This window comes from Lissotriton vulgaris, chromosome 5 (assembly GCF_964263255.1).
Source record: "Lissotriton vulgaris chromosome 5, aLisVul1.2, whole genome shotgun sequence".
Lineage (NCBI taxonomy): Eukaryota > Metazoa > Chordata > Amphibia > Caudata > Salamandridae > Lissotriton > Lissotriton vulgaris.
In genome coordinates this window covers 615967231-615986076 of record NC_141693.1, presented here as the reverse complement: position 1 = coordinate 615986076, position 18846 = coordinate 615967231, and the positions used below count along the sequence as shown (strand labels likewise).

The 18846-nt window shown below is 46.4% G+C and overlaps 1 pseudogene; it reads left to right on the top strand.

The window, feature by feature from the left end:
* Positions 1 to 13438: 13438 nt before the first annotated feature.
* Positions 13439 to 14172, top strand: LOC147711320 (uncharacterized; annotated as a pseudogene).
* Positions 14173 to 18846: the final 4674 nt, after the last annotated feature.

Here is an 18846-nt window from a genome sequence, read left to right as displayed (position 1 = left end):
CAGGAATTTGCGCTGCTTTGCTCTAAATTTATGGAGCCACTCAGGGCCACGCAAAATGGTCTTGGCTGGCTTCATGAAGCACATTTAAGGTTTGCGTCATTCTTGCACCACGTTGCGTGGTGCAAAAGGATGGCTCATAAATATGCTCCATAGCATTCAATGAGTCATGCAAGGGTTCTTAATTGTAATCTCCAATGTTAACCCTAAAATAGCAGATTTCGTATTTTTATTTGTTTGAAAAAACATATTAAATTCACTTGTTTGACAGCTTTTTGTAAGAGGTGACATGCACTACGTTTTTGGTATTTGCAAATAAGCATCTACATATCACAATGGTTCGAAAAGAAGGTGGCTGTCAGCATGGCAACATGCTGATGGGTCACTGCCTATCACTACTGCATCACTACCTGTCTGATTGTATTACACAGTTACATTCATATAGCACTTATTACCCCTAGGTCTGATGCTGAAGCATTCACCTGCACACGCAGCACTTTACACTGTGTATTGTGTGTGGTTAAAAGGGCGTTGCACAATCTCACAACATGATTAGGAGGGGAGAATGTGGGGGTTATTTACAAGCCACCTGCGCCACCAGTGTAAAACTGTTTTTTTTACGTAATGGCGGCGCATATTGCTGCCTCATATTTACAAGGAAATCTAAAGCTACTCTGCGTGGCTTTTTGCATCCTTGTAAATGCGGCCCCTTTACATATTGGACTATGCATGAGACGGATATGCATGGTTGTTGCGGTGGGTATTCCCACGCAACACCCATGGCTTCTGCTGCATTTCCATATTTACGAGAAATCGTACACCTGGAAATGTGTCAAAATACGATGCCTTCCCATGGAAGGCGTAGGGAGGCATAACGAGAAGAAATGTTTTGATTTCTCCTTGTTTTTTCCTCTTTCTATATGTGTTGCATTCTGCAGCACGTATAGAAAGAGGAAATCACCTCTTGTGATTGTTTTTGCGCAGGAAGAAGTCCCTTCCTGCACAAAAACAATCATCCCCGCAACACAGGCACCCTTGCACCATGGTGCAAGGATGCCTGCATCGGCGCATGGCAGCCCATTGTGCGCCAGCGTAGGGGTGAGCAAAGGGATCCGCCATATCGTCGTAGATATGACGCATCCCTTTGCTTCCAAAGTAACACAGCCTGGCACAGCCGCATGTCTTGCGGTGCAGCGCTGAGTTACTTTGTTGAAGATAAGGCCTGTGGGCTCTAGCTTAGGATTTTATTGAAAGCATACCCTTACAGTACAAATTCCTCGTCAGAGGCAAATTTCAAAAGGACCCCATTCATTGCATATGTGCTTTCATTTCCTCTTGTTAATGCCTGCTTCAAGGAAGCATTACTTTTTGCTGCAAACACCGGTCAGGTAATCTTATTAGACCAGGCTCTTCATCACAACCTAAGCATGTTTGGAGAGATCTGCCCAAGTAACACCCCAGCAACACCCCTTTACATAACATGACATAAAGTAATACAAATTGCATTTTGCAGTGAAAAAGGCCACCTCCAGTGCAAAATACGTTTGCACTGGAAAGTAAATACCATTTGCATTGCTGTGCATCACTTTACAACAGCTCAAAGTCTTATTAAATCTGGGCCCAGGTGTTCCTAGTACTCTGCTATATGCTCCCTCACGCTGGGAAATACTCTGACCGGCCGCTGGGTGGCACTGCTGCATTACTGTCTGCACCCCCCTGAGCACTGACAGTACTCTATCCCAACATGCCTGTAGGTGCCTTTGGTGCCCCCACTGATTTTAAGGCCTTTATCACCTCATAAAGGACCATACTTAGAGTATAGGCAAAGCCCTAATCTCACTAGACTACTGTATGTGTAACAAGTGCATGAGCATCTGTCACATGCCCCTCTAAGCACCAGCAGATCACCCAGTACCACATTCCAACAGACCAGTAGGTATAATCACTGTCACACTGCTGTCCCTGTGTAAATACCTCCAGACACACAGCCAGTCTCATTGTAATGTGACATGGTAGGTGGTATTGTTGCGTCTGTGTCTGCCTCATAACCCCGGTAGGCGAGGCAGTGCTGTACTCTAACTGCCCTCTGTGTGTCACTGCTGCACGATACTATAGTATATTTATTTATGCATTTTTATATAGCGCGGACTTTACCCAAAGGTGTCAGAGCGCTTCGCAATAGGAACAAAACTGATACATGAGGAGAACATTACAAGTGAACAAATTACAAAAGCAAACATTAATTTACATAAGGCAAAAATGACAATTGTGAGCAAACACAATACAAGAGGTAGCAAACAGTGCACAACAGGAGGGAAAAGTGACATGTGTGCAGGTTACAAAAGCGTACAAAGTACAAGTAAAGGTATAATACTGCAGTAAATGGCAGACACTCAAGCACAAGAACAAATGTTACGTAGGCAATGGTGGCACTTGTGCAAGTATCTAAAGCAAACAAAATGTAAGAGGTAGCAAACAGTGTGTTACAAGAGAAAAGTGACATGTGCATGTTACAAACGAATACCAAACACAGGTAGAAGGATAATACTGCAAAAACTGGCAGAACACACTGGGAAGGCACTTCCATAGTCATGGAGAAAAGGATTCTCTATAATGGAGGGTCTACCTTCAGATAATAGAGAGGGTGTGAATTACATTTGGAAGTGTCTTTGAAGGAGGAAAACTTTGAGGTCAGTTTTGAAGGCCTGGGAGGAGGTGGTGGTCCGGAGCTGAGGGGAAAGTGAGTTCCAGATTCTCACCACGTTGCCTGAAAAGGATTGGGCCATCAATCTTTCCTTCTTGAAAGTGGGAGGTTCAAGCAGAAAATGTTCCGCATTACGTGATGGTCTAGAGCCTCCAGAGAGTTTCAGTTTGTTTGCCAGGTAGCAAGGAGAGGAGGAGTGCAAGGCTTCGTGGGTGATACAGGCATTCTTGTAGATAGATCTTGCCTTGATGGGAAGCCAGCGGAGGGTGGATAGCATGGGTGTGATGTGGTCGCTTCTTTTGGCCCCATAAATAAAGCGAGCTGCTGAATGGAGAATAGATTTAAGGGGGGACAGGTGGGATTTGGGAAGGCCAGTGAGAAGAGAATTGCAGTAGTCCAGTCTGGAGAGGACCAGCGAATGGACCAGGGTTTTAAGGTCATGGCTCTGGGAAGAAGCAACAAATTTCCCAAAGAAGGCGCAGTTGGTATCGAGCAGACTTTGCAAAGGAGTTGATGTGGGAGATTAGATTGAGTTTTTTGTCAAGTATGACACCCAGGGATTTTGCACTGTCAACAATGATGGGTTTATTGTTAAGAAGATTCAACTGATCCATCCATGATTGAACCAGGGGAGGAGAGAGTGAGGAGGAGAGGAGGAGGAATTCAGTTTTGGAGGGATTCAGAATCAGTTGATGTGTTGACATCCAGTTTTGAATGGAGTCCAGAGTAGAGCTTAGGACGGAGGAATCGCGAGTGGAGGCAACCTTGAGGTAGATTTGAGTGTCGTCTGAGTAGAGATGATAGTGGACCCCAGATTTACTTAGGAGATCTCCCAGTGGTTCTAAATAGAGATTGAACAGTGTGGGTGAAAGTATAGAGCCTTGAGGAACACCTTGACCTACCGCCGAAGGAGGTGAAAGACTATTCGCTATTTTGATCATTCGGGATCTATCAGAGAGGAAGGAAGCAAACCATTTAAGCACAGTGCCCTCCATGCCCATTCTCTGTTGAAGAGTGTTGAGGAGAGTGTTGTGGTTGACAGCGTCAAAGGCTGCAGAAAGGTCAAGGAGAATTAGAAGACAAGACCCTCCCGAATCGAGTATCCGCAGCGCATCATCAATCACTTGCAGCAGGGCTGTTTCAGTGCTGCAGTTTTGGATGAAGCCTGACTGAAAATTGTCAAGAAGATCATTGTCCTTGATATGCCAAGAGAGTTGTTTCGCTACACATCTTTCTGTGATCTTCACAAGAAAGGGTCGGATAGTGATGGGGCAGAAGTTGTTGAGGTCATTCGCATCAGTAGTGGGTTTTTTAAGCAGAGGGCTGACCTGCCCAGTTTTGAAGGGGACAGGAAGGGAGGCTTGACAGAGGGAGAGGTTGACTAGAGTGGTCCAATAGGGAAGAGAATGGGTATAGCAGTCAATGGCAATAGCACTAGGGATGGGGTCAAGAGAATGGTTGGAGGGCTTTGTTTCGTGGATGAAATTGAGGAGGACATCTTCAGAGATGGGGTCAAAGTTCTGCCAAATGACTAGTGATTTGCACTCCTCTGGAGGGACAGGACGAGCGACCTGATCCACAAGTGATTTCACTTTTTCGTCGAAGAAAACCGCGAAATCCGCTGCTTTCTTTGTAGAATCCTCCAGCTTGGATGTTGGGGGTAGCAGTTAGTATTCTTGATGAGATCAAATAGTTTTTTGGGTCTATTTTTGGCTGAATCAAAGAGGGTTCTGAAAAGCGATGCTTTCCCATGGAAAACATCTTGTGCTTGTGGTACTTGGATCTGGCTGAACGAAGCGTAGTCAAATTATCGGTGGAGGGCGCTTGCCTCCATTGTTTCTCCAGGAGTCTTAGGTGCTTCCTTTCTTCATAGAGGGATTTGTTGCTGAGGTTGCAAGGTGCTGAGGGAATGGGCCTTTTCTTTTTGCTTTGGAGAGGAGCGACGTTATTGATTTCCACTGCAAGGACTGTGAGGCATTGGGAGGTGAGTTCGCCAACATCTAGGTTCGGGTCTAGCCTTGGATGTGATAGCAAAGCTGAATCACAGAGGGAGTCAGTGTCAATATTTTTAGTGTCACGGAACCAGGAGGTAGCCCTCTTAGGTTGGCCAAGAGTTATAGAGTGTGTAAGGTGAAGAGAGAATGGGATGAGGAGGTGGTCAGACCAGTGTACATGAATAGGGGTAGCGATAGAGAGCATGCCTGCTTTAGAAATAAAAAGGTCCAGGACTGAGCCCTTGGAGTGTGTTGATTCTGTGCAGTTTTGGATAAGATCGTTTGCAGAGAGGAAGGTGGCCAGCGAATTCGCGGAAGAGTCTTGCGGTAAGCCCCAGTGGAGATTGAAGTCACCCACGAAGGTCTGATTGTCACTTTGCGAGTATTGGTCGCTGATGAAGTCAGTGAGTTCCTCCAAAAACGAAGGGCTGCTGTCAGGCGGGCGGTAAATGGCATGGAATCTGAGGGGTAAGCGGTGGTGAAGTTGAAGCTCAAGAGATAGGCATTCAAAAGTGCGGAAGGAGCTGATAGGAAAAGCCTTAAGTTGAAGGGAGTTTCTAAAGATGACTGCAACACATCCCCCAACTTTTCCAGTTCTGTCATTTCTAAAAATCGAGTAGCCTGTGGGTAATAGGAGATCAAACATAGAGTGAGAGGTATCATTGAACCAGGTCTCTGTGAGGAAGAGCATGTCAATATTGTGAAAGGTGATGGTATCGGAGATTTCAAGTTTGTGTTTTCTTGCAGATCTGCAGTTGTGGAGCAGACAGCACAGCTCTGTCAAGACTGTTTTGGTGACTGGGCACTTGGGCTATGAAGAGTGATCGGGATATTGTACTTAGACGGGGGTGCACGGGCAGGTTTAGGTGGACGCTTGGCTCTGACAGAGGAGATGGTCGGAATAGTGTAGATAGGTGGGTTACTCAGAGATGCAAGTTGAGGAAGGGTGGTGTTCAAAGACTTGTGTGGATTAACAATGGTTGCAGACGACTGGTTATGCTTGGCTATACTGGGGTGGGGGTGCGAGGTGCATCTCGTGGGAAGGTGAGGGTTTTCCAAAGGAGTAGAGGTGTAAAGAAAAGTGGAGATCTTGGAGCTTAAAAGTGAAATGGTAGCTATAAGCTGGGAGATGGAGGTGACAAGAGAGCCTAGCCTAATTTCCAGAGAGAGTAGGGCAGAGCACGGAAGGTTGTGTGGCTCGATGGAAACAGGAGGGGGTGGAATTGGTGGTGAAGACAGGACAGGAGGAGGACAGGAGGAGAGTTGGGGTCTAGGGTTCATAGGTGGGGAAAAGTGGAGATTGAGAGCGGGAGTTGGTGTATTAGAGGCGCAGGGCGGGTTGTCTTTGTTGGCGTTGCGAGAAGGAAAGGAATTAAGGACACATTTAGGGGGAGATGGGTGTGGCTCAAGGCGGTGGGGTAGAAGGAGAGGGTAGGACTGTGTGGAATCATAGGAAAGTAGGAGGTTAGGGCGGACAGGAGGGGAGGTGGTTGGTGAGGACCTGTCAGCTCGGAGAGGTGGCTGTGAGGGAACGGGCATCTGGCAGAGTGAGGGGGGTTAGGGGAAAGGGAAGTTGAATAAAGGAAATTGTTCTGCTGGGTCCGAGGGAGGGAAATTGAAAGGGTTGCCAGAGGGGGAGAGAGGGTAGCATAGCAATGCTGGAGGAGTGGGGGGAAGGAGAGAGATACAATGGGTTTGTGGAGAAATCGGGTTAAATAGGGAGGGAAGGAGGGGGTAGAGAAAAGGGGGAGAGGGAGGAATAAGGGGATTATAAGGAAAGTTAACTGGGGGAGAAGGTTGGAGGAGCGGTGGACTAAAAAGGGGGATGGCAGGTATGAATATGTGGGAGGAGATGCGATGGAGTACCGGGACGGTGCAGATTGGACGAGGAGCAAATTAGCTAGAGGTAAGGCTGAAGTGATAAGAGGGGGTGTACTGTGGGGGGGAGGAATGTGAGAGGAGGGCACGGGAGAGGGGGAGGGTTGATGGCCGACCTGTGCTTCTCGAGTGTGCAGCCTATTAGGGTGTGAGGGGGTAAGGGGAGGAGAAATGGAGAAATGGGTGGAGCTAGGGGAAGAGTCAGGGGATGATCCGGTCGCAGAAGAGGGGAGTAGGGAGGGGAAGAGGTGGTCAAAGAGAGAGAGACAGGTGTCTTGCCTTGCATCATGACAGTACCCTTGTTATATAGTGAGATAGTGAGGTAGCCGTTGAAACATGCAGATGGGGAAATTTTTAGTTGTTTCCCATGAGGGATAGAGGAGGAGGAGATGACATTAAGGGAATTATATAGGCTGGTGGACCAAGAGGGGGTGTTGTGAGTAAAGAAAATTAGATCGTTTTTGAGCCTCCCAAACCGACCATTGTAAAATTGGTCAACAAAAAGGGAATCAGGGAAACTTTCAATAGTGTTATGCTTCAAAAGTTTTACTGAAGCTTTAGTCTGGCCGGGAGGATAAATGATTTTGTAGCAGTTACTTCCAGCCTTAACTCGAGTGGTCGCCATATTGGGACAAAGAGGCGGAAGAAGGTGGGGGAATAAGAGAAGGTTGTTACTAAGAAAGCAGTGGTGAGGAGAAGTAAAAGGACGTAGCGGGGCACATATTCCAGACGTCGGGTGAAGATCACTGAACTAAGGTGCCGCCCGGGAGGTGAGGTGATTAGGCACAGATCACTAGCAGAAGAAGATAGGGGGCTTGGAAGTCTCTGTGGTTCCGCTGGTATTTGTTGGGCCCTTCATCTAGGTATACATGATGCCACCTGGCACTAGATGATATTTACAAAGGGAATTGTTTACATATGACAGGGCCAACTGGACCACTGTCAGGACCATCACAAAGCAAATTTAGTCAAAGTAAAACAGATCATAAACGAACACCCAGTATCCACTGGTGATCCCTGTATTAAGCATCAGCCTGTAGCAAAAACCACATTTGGCACCAACCGCACCGTACGCCCATAATCTAAACAGATTAATATTGGACCCTAATCTCCTGAGAATCACTAACATTAGGGGCATAAAGCACGGGGTGGAACAAAATCTCACTAGCAAAACCACAATATGCAAGACAACCTCATCATCATGAAACCACCTTTAGGAGGTACTCAGAACAGGGTGCGTCAATCCTACTACTTGAAAAACATTTCATACCACATGAAAAACATTTCCTAGCACCAAAAAGTCGTAATAGGGTCTGAAGCCCTGAATCCAGAATGACAGCTGGCACTAAGTGCTGCGAAGCTGTGAGGGAATGGGGCGGCCAGTCAGAACTGACCCCACAGATAGAGTTGCCTAAACGGTGCAGCTGGCACTACTTGCTGCACAGATGTAAATGGCCTAAACGGTGCAGCTGGCACTGCTTGCTGTGCAGCTGTAAAAGGCCTAAACGGTGCAGCTGGCACTACTTGCTGCACAGCTGTGAGGGAGAGGCCGCCAGGGCACTCAAAGTGTCCTTTAAGTAGATAGGAAGAAGCGCTGCAGCTGCTCACGCTGTTGCTGCACTTGAACTATTGTCCGATGGTAACGGTTTATCAGTAGCACATGGGCGGTGTTAAGAGGAGATTTCCTGAACCAGATCTGTGGGATAATGTCAATTTGCCCACTCCAAGATGGCCCCCAAATGCAGAGGGGTGAACCAGCCCATTTCACTCTCCATGCATGAGTGAATGAAGGCATGCTTAGAGCGTTTAACAAGTCTCTGGGCCCAATTAGCAAATAAACACCTCACCGGAGCTCAGATGAAACGCCACCCTTCAGCAATGCACAGCAAGACCTTGTAGCAACTCCGCAGTTCGCATCGCACCGTTGGCTTTATTGGCCATTTTTATCCACCATGCTCTCTCGGGACAGTACCTCGCCCATAAGTCAGGAAAATGCCAAATGTTGTCCTCAAGCACATATATCCATCGGCTCTGCAGGAGTTCAGATCTTGAATTTCATGCTCCACAGTCCCCCCGAGTGACAGCCGGGGAAGCTGTGCGGGCACTGCAATATCCTCAGCCACCTGCTTCCAGACAAATCAGCGTTTATCCAGCATCCCCGGTCCCAATGTGGCGCCTCCAACTACCTGAGAAGCGGCTCTGCCACGCAGCATGCCTCGCCTGCCCTGGTGCCGTCTCTTCCGGACTTCTCAGCCGCGCTTTCCTGGTGCTAGAAAGGGGCGGCAGTGGCAGCAGCTTGTCCCGTTAGCATCCCATGTCTAACTAACCGTGATGCCCATGGCTTGGGTCCATGTGCCCCGGCGGCTTTATGCCTTCTTCTTGCTAGGGCCACCGGTGCACACACACATGCGCCACACCTCTCTGCTCCTTTGTCGCTCCTTCCTCGCACACCGATCCTCCACACCCCGCTACTCGCACTCGCTTACCGGTGCTGGCTGGGGGGTGGTGGATGTCGGGGTGCGATAATCCTCTGTTGAGGTTCTTCTGGGGCAAGATATTGCCTCCTCAAGCCAGGTTCACCGGGGCGCATACAGGTATCTTCTCCCACTCATCGATACCCGTCCTTGGCTCACTGATGCTGGCTGGGGATGGCGGAGGTCCACCGTTCAGCTTTCAGTTTTGTTTTCTGGCCGCCATTTCCCTGCGTCTTTGTGCTCCTCGCACCGGTCTCCCTTCAGTTTTCCTTCTTTAACTGGCCTCAGGTGTCTCTGCGCCTGCAGAGGCGGTAAGTATTCCGATGCACAAAAATGCCTTTACTGCGCCTTCTCTGTTCGGTGGTTCTCTCGGGACCCTTCCATGGCTCCGGCTGGGAGGAGCTGCCATGGTGCCCGCGGGCGGCTGGAGGTGCCCTGCTCCCCTCTCCGATGCCTCCTACCTCCCGGCGGACTGTGGGCGCAAGGGCTGAGGGCAGGTGGCGAGCTCCTCTCTCATCGCGGGCGGTGAGGCTTCCCGGTGGAGCGTACACATCGGCACCGGCTGCAAAAGCCCCCTGGCCAATCAGAGCCTGTGTGTAAAGCTAATTTGGGAGACTGTGTAAAGCTTTTTAGGGTGTAGTAACTGCATGAGGGCGTGTGTTGTTCCCGTGTGTGGATGGGTGTGACCCGTGTGGGGGCTGAGTGTGAGTGTAGTGTGTGTTTGAGTGTGTATTTATATGTGTGATGTTGATATGTGTGATGCATCCAGAGGTAATTCAATTCAATTCAAATTAATTTATATAGTGCGCTACATACCCAGAGGGTCTCAAGGCGCTTGGGGGAGGGTGGGGAATTACTTGTCGAATATCCAGGTTTTAAGTTACTTTCTGAATGCTAGGTGGTTCTGAGTGAGGCGAAGGTGTGTGGGAAGTGAGTTCCAGGTTTTGGCTGCCAGGTAGGAGAAGGATCTTCCTCCCATGGTGGTTTTGTTGATGCGAGGTATAGCAGCAAGGGCTTGGTGGGAGGAGCGTAGCTGGCGGGAGGGGGTGTAGAAGGAAAGTCGTGTGTTGAGGCATTCGGGTCCAAGTTCGTAAAGTGCTTTGTGTGCGTGGGTTAGGAGGCGGAATGTTATCCTCTTATTGACGGGGAGCCAGTGGAGGTTTTTCAGGTGATCAGAAATGTGGTCTTTACGCGGAATGTCTAGTATGAGTCTGGCTGATGCGTTCTGGATGCGTTGGAGTTTTTCTGAAGTTTTGCGGTGGTGCCGGCGTATAGGGTGTTTCCGTAGTCCAAGCGGCTTGTAACCAGTGTTTGGGTGACCATTTTTCTAGTTTCGGTGGGGATCCAGCAAAATGTTTTTTTGAGCATGCAAAGGATGTTGAAGCAAGATGATGAAACGGCGTTGACCTGTTTGGTCATCGAGAGTGAGGAGTCCAGAATTACGCCCAGGTTCCGTGCGTGGTCCGTCGGGATGGGTGCTTTTCCAAGGGACTCTGGCCACCATTGTGTGTTCCATAGAATGTTTATAGATGGGTTCTAGGGATGAACGTTGAAGTAGGGAAAGAAGTTGACGGTTGACGTTGTAATGGTCATGTCTTGTTGTGGACTTCATTAAATACTTCTTAACCACTTTTGTCTGTGTGGTTTTAACTTACAGTAATTTGGAAAAGAGCGGCTTGGATGAAGGAGGTACTTCAGAATCCAGTACAGGAGCCTGCATGCTCTGTCCTGAGGACACAATGTTTTCTAGCTATCGCATCAAGAATTTTCGATTCTATTAAGAGTACGGAGGCGAGGATTATGCTTCTCTTTCTTTAATCCAGTGATTACAGCAGCAAAGTAAAACACAGAAAGCGCTACATTTCCCATCAGCCACATTGCCCATATTCCATCCATCAGGCCCCATACAGCCCTAAATAACCTCCTATAACCATGGCCCTTCTTCTTTGTTTGCTAAACCGACAGCTTCAATAAGTAACAAACCAACTCTAAAGTGAGCCCATTGTCCAAATCAATCAGGAACAGTTCAATGTCCAAACCATTCAGGAACAGTTCAATCAGCCCTCCAAGTGAAGAGTATACCACTGTAAAATCAATTCACATCATTTGAATCCCGAACAGTTTCTCACTGCAAACGGAAATGGTCTGTTACCTGTAGAAGTAGTTTTGCAGCTTAAAGAATTTTCTGGATTCACATTCGACCTTCCCATGTTCCCGAAAAGGACATGAATTTGCAAACTGGAAAGTTTAACTGTAAAGATAAGAAGAGGAAACCAAACATACCGGAAGGTTTCTTAGGAGGAAAAAAGAATCTGAAGATGATGAGCACATCAGAGGGTTTTCCAGGGTATTCGTCTGTCATTCAAGCAGGGACATGGTACCCAATAGTCAACAATTTGGTAACAGCCACAACAACAAAAAAAGTAAGGACTAAGGGAGATCATTCCGGACCCAACCAGTATATGGCAGAATAATGCACAGCAGGTGAATCTAGAAATTTCTCGAAGCTGCCAAACTAATAGTACAGGAAGCCCCTATTTCATTTTTTTTTATTTTGTGCATTCATACTGCACGATGGGTTGGGAGGAAATGCGACCCCAGTTTAGGAGATTTCGTATTTTTCTGTGGAGTGGGTAGGGTTGTAGGCTGCCGCCTCACTGGTCGTGCAGGTAAAGGGGCCTGTACCCCTTACCACAGTCAGCTGCCCTAACCATTGGCCTCCTTTTAACCTGATATAAAGGAGTAGTTGCCACCCTTGGCTATGGATAAGAGTGCACATTTGTCCACACCCCTTGTCAGCATAGCTAAGGGCTATAAAATTCCTCAAAAATGTTCTGATACTGTCAAACCAAATAGTCTGTAGGTAAAAAATTATATCAGCCAAGAAAAATTCAAATTTTACATATGACAAAGCTTCGCCAACTTTGGAAGGATATTCGTCTCCCACAGCAGTAGCAAGGCTTTTCTTTACCTGTATCCTTTTCAATGTTGTCATGTAGGTGGTATAATGCACCTTTATGACACCCCTGGAACGAAGGGACAGGCAGTGTACTCCCACTCCCACGAAGGCTTTTATCTTCATAGATAAGTGAAATAACTGTGAAGACAGGTAAAAACGGGGCAAGTTTGACTGCTTAGAAGAGTACTTTAATATAAAATTAACTTGTAAGGTGCTCTGTTGCCTACTGCCACTAGGATTACCTGGAGAATAACTGATGGCAGAGTCTACAACTAACACCAGTTGTTATATATGTTTTGTTATTCCCCATGGCACTGCGGTAGATAGATTGCATCACACCAAGGAGGTACCCCCGAATGTTACGCACCGTCTTTTACACCTCTTTTTATGTAGAATAAAAGCACAGCTACAACCAATGCATGTTAGTCCGGCAACGTCTCGAGTCAATACAACCTTATTTGACACCACCCCTGGAGTTCTATAAGCTCTGACAGAAAATGAAGATATAGTGAAGAAAGTATCAAGAATGAACGAAGCAGGGCAGAAAAAAAACTATGCAGTTAGGAAAAAAAGGATACTACATCTGGCTTTTTAGGAAAGTCTAATCAGGGGCTGCCTTAGGCATGTGCAAGCTGTGCACCTGCACAGGGTCACCAAACCCCAGGGGCCACCACGCCAATATATATCCTTAATATAATAATCCTCTGAGGATGGATACATATTTTTGTGGCGGCCCCTGGCAGGGATTTGGTGGCCTCCTTCTCTGTTCCACTTCCAAATACCCTAACCCCCCCTCTTCACTGGCCTCCGTGACTTGCCCTGCCTGGACCCCCTCTTCCGGGGCCCCCTACCCACGCTCCCTGCCCAGGGCCGCCATGAGCCTAGAGTCGCCCCTGATCTAATCCATCGACCGAATGTAGCAACTATTCAGCCAAACCACTGCCCCCTGACTGCACAGCTGGGCCAGTACTCAATGTAACAAGATCAGTATTTGCCAATGATAAATGGCACACTGGTGCCACATTCATATGTAGAGCTATATCATTGTGGAATGGCACAAAAACAAATAGCCCTTTAAAATTTGATAAGGTAGTAGGACAATGTCAGCAAATATAGGATGCAAACATACAGAGATATACCTGGACAGGAATTAACACACACCCTACAGTAGCAATAAAATGAACACAGTTTTCTCTTTCTTATAGAGGAAATTGGACAGTAAAGGTGGGAAGAAACCTCAACTGCAATACCACTGTTGACAACGCCGACATGCAGGGGGGTACCGCCAGCCTGATGGATCACTTTTGACAGTGTGGGGCCTGGCTCCACCTAAAACTACCCCGAACTGGAGTGGTTTCTGTGCCCTGGTCACACTACACACCCCCTCCCTGGTGATACCGGAGTGAATATTAAGACATTGCATGACCATCCTATGAGCCGTCCAACAACCCTGCTGCATCACCACGTGAAGAAACGATATGCTGAGTACTTTGGCACCACAACCAGGAGAAATGTTCCGCAAGAATGCAGACTTTTTATTGATGACCAGCTATTCTTTGACAGCATCATACCATTGTTTCAGGTGAAAGCAACTGCACGCTGGCTCCAGATCACAACATGGGAGCTACTGAAGGCCATAAACGCCACAGAAGATGGATTCAATGCCATAAAGTAAGAACTACGTGCCATTAGATTAATGGTGATGCAGCATAGATACATTCTAGATTTAATGACGGCCATAGAGGTGGGATTATGCAAGAAGATTGGATCCGCCTGCTGCACGTATGTGCCAGCCAATGATGCAGACAATGGGACATTGACCGGGGCCATTTGGACATTGCATGATCCCCACAAGATGGTCGAAGAGGGATGTGCTCCGGATGAGTGGTTCAAAGGCTGGTTCCATTGGGTGCTGTCCTGGATGTAGGGGTTGTTCAAGGCCTTGTTGCCTTTAATTGTTGTATTGCTTTTGATGTGCCTTTTATTTAAGGTGATATTAGCCTGTTGCAAAAAGATGACAGCTAGCGTGGGAGGAACATTTTTGGTCAGGAAAAGTACCAGAGATGTCCTAGAACAGAGTGCTATATATATGAGGAGATTCCCTTTGAGGATGGGAGATTAGGAGAAGAAGTAGTTGAAGAAACAACTAGAGGGGGGCTGATATAGGGAACAATAGGATGCATTTTGTACAAACACACACAGAGTTAAGACCTGCAATTACTATGCAGAAGTTTCAAGTTAAAAGCAGTTTTAGGCCTCAGTGGAAATACTGGCCAGGCCTCTGCATGAGGAATAGGTTGGAAAATAGCATGTTACAAAAGACAATGAGTTTAGCTGGACTTATCAGGTCACACAGTTTGTTGAAAGGTCAGGAAATGGCCTGCAGTCACAAAGATAAGCTACTCCATGAAGCGTGGATACTATTTTCTTCCAGACTTGGGAAACCAGTAGTGTTTTAAATGTTGGAACTACAAAAACCACAAGCCCATCTGCCAGAGAGACTGAGCTGGAAGGTGCCAATCATATCTTTTGTAATTTTGTTGCTAATGCATGCACACATAGATTAAGCACGCACACATGATGGCCTTGCCACTGCTCATAAGTTGCTTCAGTTGAAAACCATATGTCACACTTACACAAAGCTATGCATGATGGATGAAACCACAGGTCAGATAAGCGTGTCTAAAAAGCGTTTGGCAAAATTATAACCACTTGCTTCACAGGAAAACAGATCTGTGTAAAAAGTCTGAGAATAGGAAAACCACTGAGGAGGTTTCCGCCAATATGAGATGTGAGGGCCATGTGGGCCCTATCTATATGTGTTTTGTTTTCAGGAAATTGTTGTAACTGCTGATTTTATTCTACTCATTTGTGAAGTACATCCTACGTTTGTAACGTTTTTCTCTTGTGGTTTTGGACTATATAAGCGACGGCTTTTGAACTGTTCATTGGACATCAGATTCCAGTCTCTGCTGAGCCTGGCTGATCTCCCCAGCTGATTAATGCATTAAACCATATGGTATTGTCAACCTGTTCCTGTGTTATTCTTACAGAGATTTCCCCCTTTAACAGGTCCTTTTGAAGCCACCAAGCGTGTTGTAGCCTGCACCCAAGAAGGATCTTGGTGGCGGGCTACAACATGCTGATGTGAAAGAAAAGGTTTTGTAGTGGGGACAAGAAAGCAGGGGAAGGGACACTGCTGAGAATGTTTGTTCTTCACTTTTGTACCTAGAGCAAGACAGGCAGCTCTAAAAAGCAGCAGCAACACTTACCTCTCATCTTAGACACAACACCCTGAGAAGTATGGGCATGAAGGGGTCTGGAAACAAGTTTTCATCCTCTCTTAGTACTTAATTGTGCAAAGAAGCAGCATCAAGTCACACCCTGGAAAATAAAATGTTATTGGAGAGAGGATGTGGTGTGCCATTTGGAGGGGATCCAGGTTTGAGTCTCGGCGATGTTGGCTCAACATCTATGATTCTGGGCAAATCACTTAATCTCCCTGTCACCGGTGTGCCTACCAAAAAATTATGTGTGGTTATGTGTGTAACATAATATTGTCATATGTAGTGCTTTGCTTGGGTAACTGATGTACACCACGTGGATGGGTATGTTGTACAAGTCTTCATAAGAAGCCCCGTGCTGAATACTCTGTTGTCCATGATTTAGCTTGGTATGTCCAACTGAACCTCCATTTTGAATGCAGGTAAGACACTCATATCCTTTCCGGATGCCACAACACAAGTGTACATTTTTTAAAGGAAAAAAAAGCCCAACAGAATAAATGGCTACAAAACAAAAAATGATGTCCTTATGTAATGTAACTGGCTCTCATGTAAAGCCCTCAAATACCTTCGGGTCGAGTTTGCGCTATATAAACACTGCAAAAAACCCACTAAAAAGTCGTTGCCCTGTGGCTGCTCCTGCTTGCGTGTCTATGCTTCTCTGACGTGCGTTACCAGCAGGACCTAGTTTCAGAAACATTTCTATCTAGACTCTGGGGGCCTAATTACAGCAGAATGGCGAACAGAAGTGATATGCCACAATTGGTAATGCCACGCTCTGACATTCTGAAAACGCAGGGATTCACTGTATTTACAATAATTCAGTGCACCCCTGTGTTTCTCCTAGCACTGGCGCAAAATGTAGCTGCCTATCGCCAATGCAGGCACCCTGGCACCGTAGTGTAAGTGAGCCTGTGATGCAGGTAATAATTGGCCATGTTCAGGAAGGTGTCTCTTCCTGCTGGTGCACAGACATAATATCGAGTCCAAAATATCGTTTGGACATAATATCGAGTAAATAATATAGACTGGACAAAATATCGACTGGACAGAATATCGACTACAAAAATATCGTTTTTAAGGTAAGTGAAGTAATATCGACTGTATAAAATATAGATAGCAAAAATATCTATTTTTTAATAATATATAATAATTTATAGTGTATTTTTATGTAATAATATGTGTGAAAAGTGTGTATTTATGTTATAAATAATTTTATTAAATGATTTTTGTTTTTATAATTATTGCGTAATGTTATTCTGTAGCGGGTTGTGGGTTTATAGGGGAATAGGGTGGGAAGTAATTTAATTATAATTATTAAATATGTAAATTTATTAATTGATATTAATTTGTAATTAATTGTTAAATAATTTATATGTGTCAATTAATTTAATAGTAATTGCAAAATAATTATTAATAATTGATTAATTGGCAAATATGTAAATTTTACTAATTTAATGCAGTAGCGGGTTGTGGGATTATAGGGGAATAGGGTGGGAAGTAATTTAAATAAATATAATTAAATATGTAAATATATGTATTGATAGTAATTAGTAATTAATTGTTAATTAATGTATATGTGTTAATTAATTTAATAATAATTGTTAAGTATTTTATATAAATTGATTAATTGGTTATTATGTAATTTTTACTAATTTAATTTCTGGAGTGGGTTGTGAGTTTATAGGGGCATAGGGTGGAAAGTTATATATTAATAATTATTAAATAATAAAATAAAATACACGTTATTTATTTGGAAATAATAGTGAAATAATATTTAATTATTAAAAAACTTAATTGTTTATGTTTAATTAATTTGTATTAATAGGTGAATAATTAAAAGAATTATTGTTAATTAGTAAATGTCAATTATTATTTATTATATTACATAACATTTTTATATGATTTTTGTAGGAAGGGGGAGGCTCTAGTTGGCGCAGTGTAACACTAGCGACAAGCAGGGACTCTCTCTTCCTCGTCAGGGCTGAGGGTTACCTTCCAGACAACCTCTGCTTACCCTCTAGGTAGTGTGGCTTAAGCAGTCGTAGGCTAATCTTTGGGGCACATAGGGTTAAACACTTGCAACAGTACACCTTTACAACCAACCCACCACACAACGAGACCAGACTGTATTCCTGTAAAAATATATATCTTTATATAGATTTTAAGCAGGCTCATGAATACAGTCAATAACTTTATGAAGACGGTTGCAGGTTACTTAATTCGGGTTACCACAGTTCTTATGGAAGTTCTCTTGAGGCCCGTAGGCCGGGGTTACTCAATGTTCTTGTGGAGCCGGCGGCTTCCAAGGGATCTGTCCCACGTCGCGTTGCCTTCCCGGGGTCGCTGATCGTTGCGGCTCTTCGGCCGAGCAGGTCACTGGTCGTCCGGGGCAGCGGTGTTCTGTGGCGGCAGGGTCCTTTCCTCGTCGTCCGCTCCGACCCTGGAGGCGGCGGCTGTGCGGTGGTGACAAGTGGCAGTACGGTCCCCAAGTGCAGGACGTACCCAGCCAAATGTCGGTGCAGCTGTGGCTCACAGCTGGGCTGTCGGGCAGGCTTACCGACCTTGCGGATTCTCGTAGGGCAACTGTCCGTCTTTGCAGGTGAGTGATGGCTCGCTATGCCGTCACCTCGATAGCTCGGACCGGACGGGTCCTCCTTTGCTTTGCTCTCGGGCTCCCGGTGCAGTTGCGGTCACGGTGTTCGGGCCAGCGGCGGCTGGTCCTCACTTTGCTTCTGCTGTTGCTTTGGGCCCCGGTCACGGTGGTCGGGAGGATGTTGATGCCTTAGAGGAGATTCCTCCGTCGGTGCTGCGGCGATGGTCAGCACCCGCAGTCGCTTTCCAAGGGGGTAGCGTCCACTGGTCCTGGGACGCTGGTCAGGGGGCAAGTTCAGTCGCAATCCCTTGGAGATCTCTTTGCAGAGTTTGGCAAGAGTAGCACAACAGTCTTTTCGTAGTCTTATTGTCTTCCTCTCCTTCAGCAGCAAGGCACCAGACACAGGCAAGAGTCAGCACCCTTCCTTGTCTCTCACGGTCCTTCTCGTAGGGCAGAGTCTTTCTGTGGCCCAAACCGGATCTAATTTTTCAAGGAGCAGGGCTCCGTCTTTTATAGGCCAATTCTTTTGTTCTCGCAGGCCAGGGGGGCCTTTGCATAGCCACTCTCAGTTCTGGAGTACCCCCGCGGGTGTACTCCGGCTTCTGCTTTCAGTGTGAGGGGCAGGCGCATCAGACGCCCCACAGGAGGTGGAGCCAGCATTGTCCGGACAGGAGTGGCCAGAGTACCTTGTTGATGGGGGCTTCGCCCTTCTTGGGCCAGGTGCCGGCAGAGTCGTCCGCCGCTCCCCAGGAGGGTGGAGCCAGCATTGTGGAGGTCGAGCACAGTGACAGCTCGAGTCAAGAGGCACTCCTACCTCCCACTAAGGTGTAATCTGCGCATTCCCCACCCGTCATCCCTCCAGCCCTGTCACTCACACATCCCAGACAGTCAGATACACACCAGCAGAGGCGGCTGAAATGGCTAAGCAAGCAAATGCTAACTTTCTAAAAGTAGCATTTG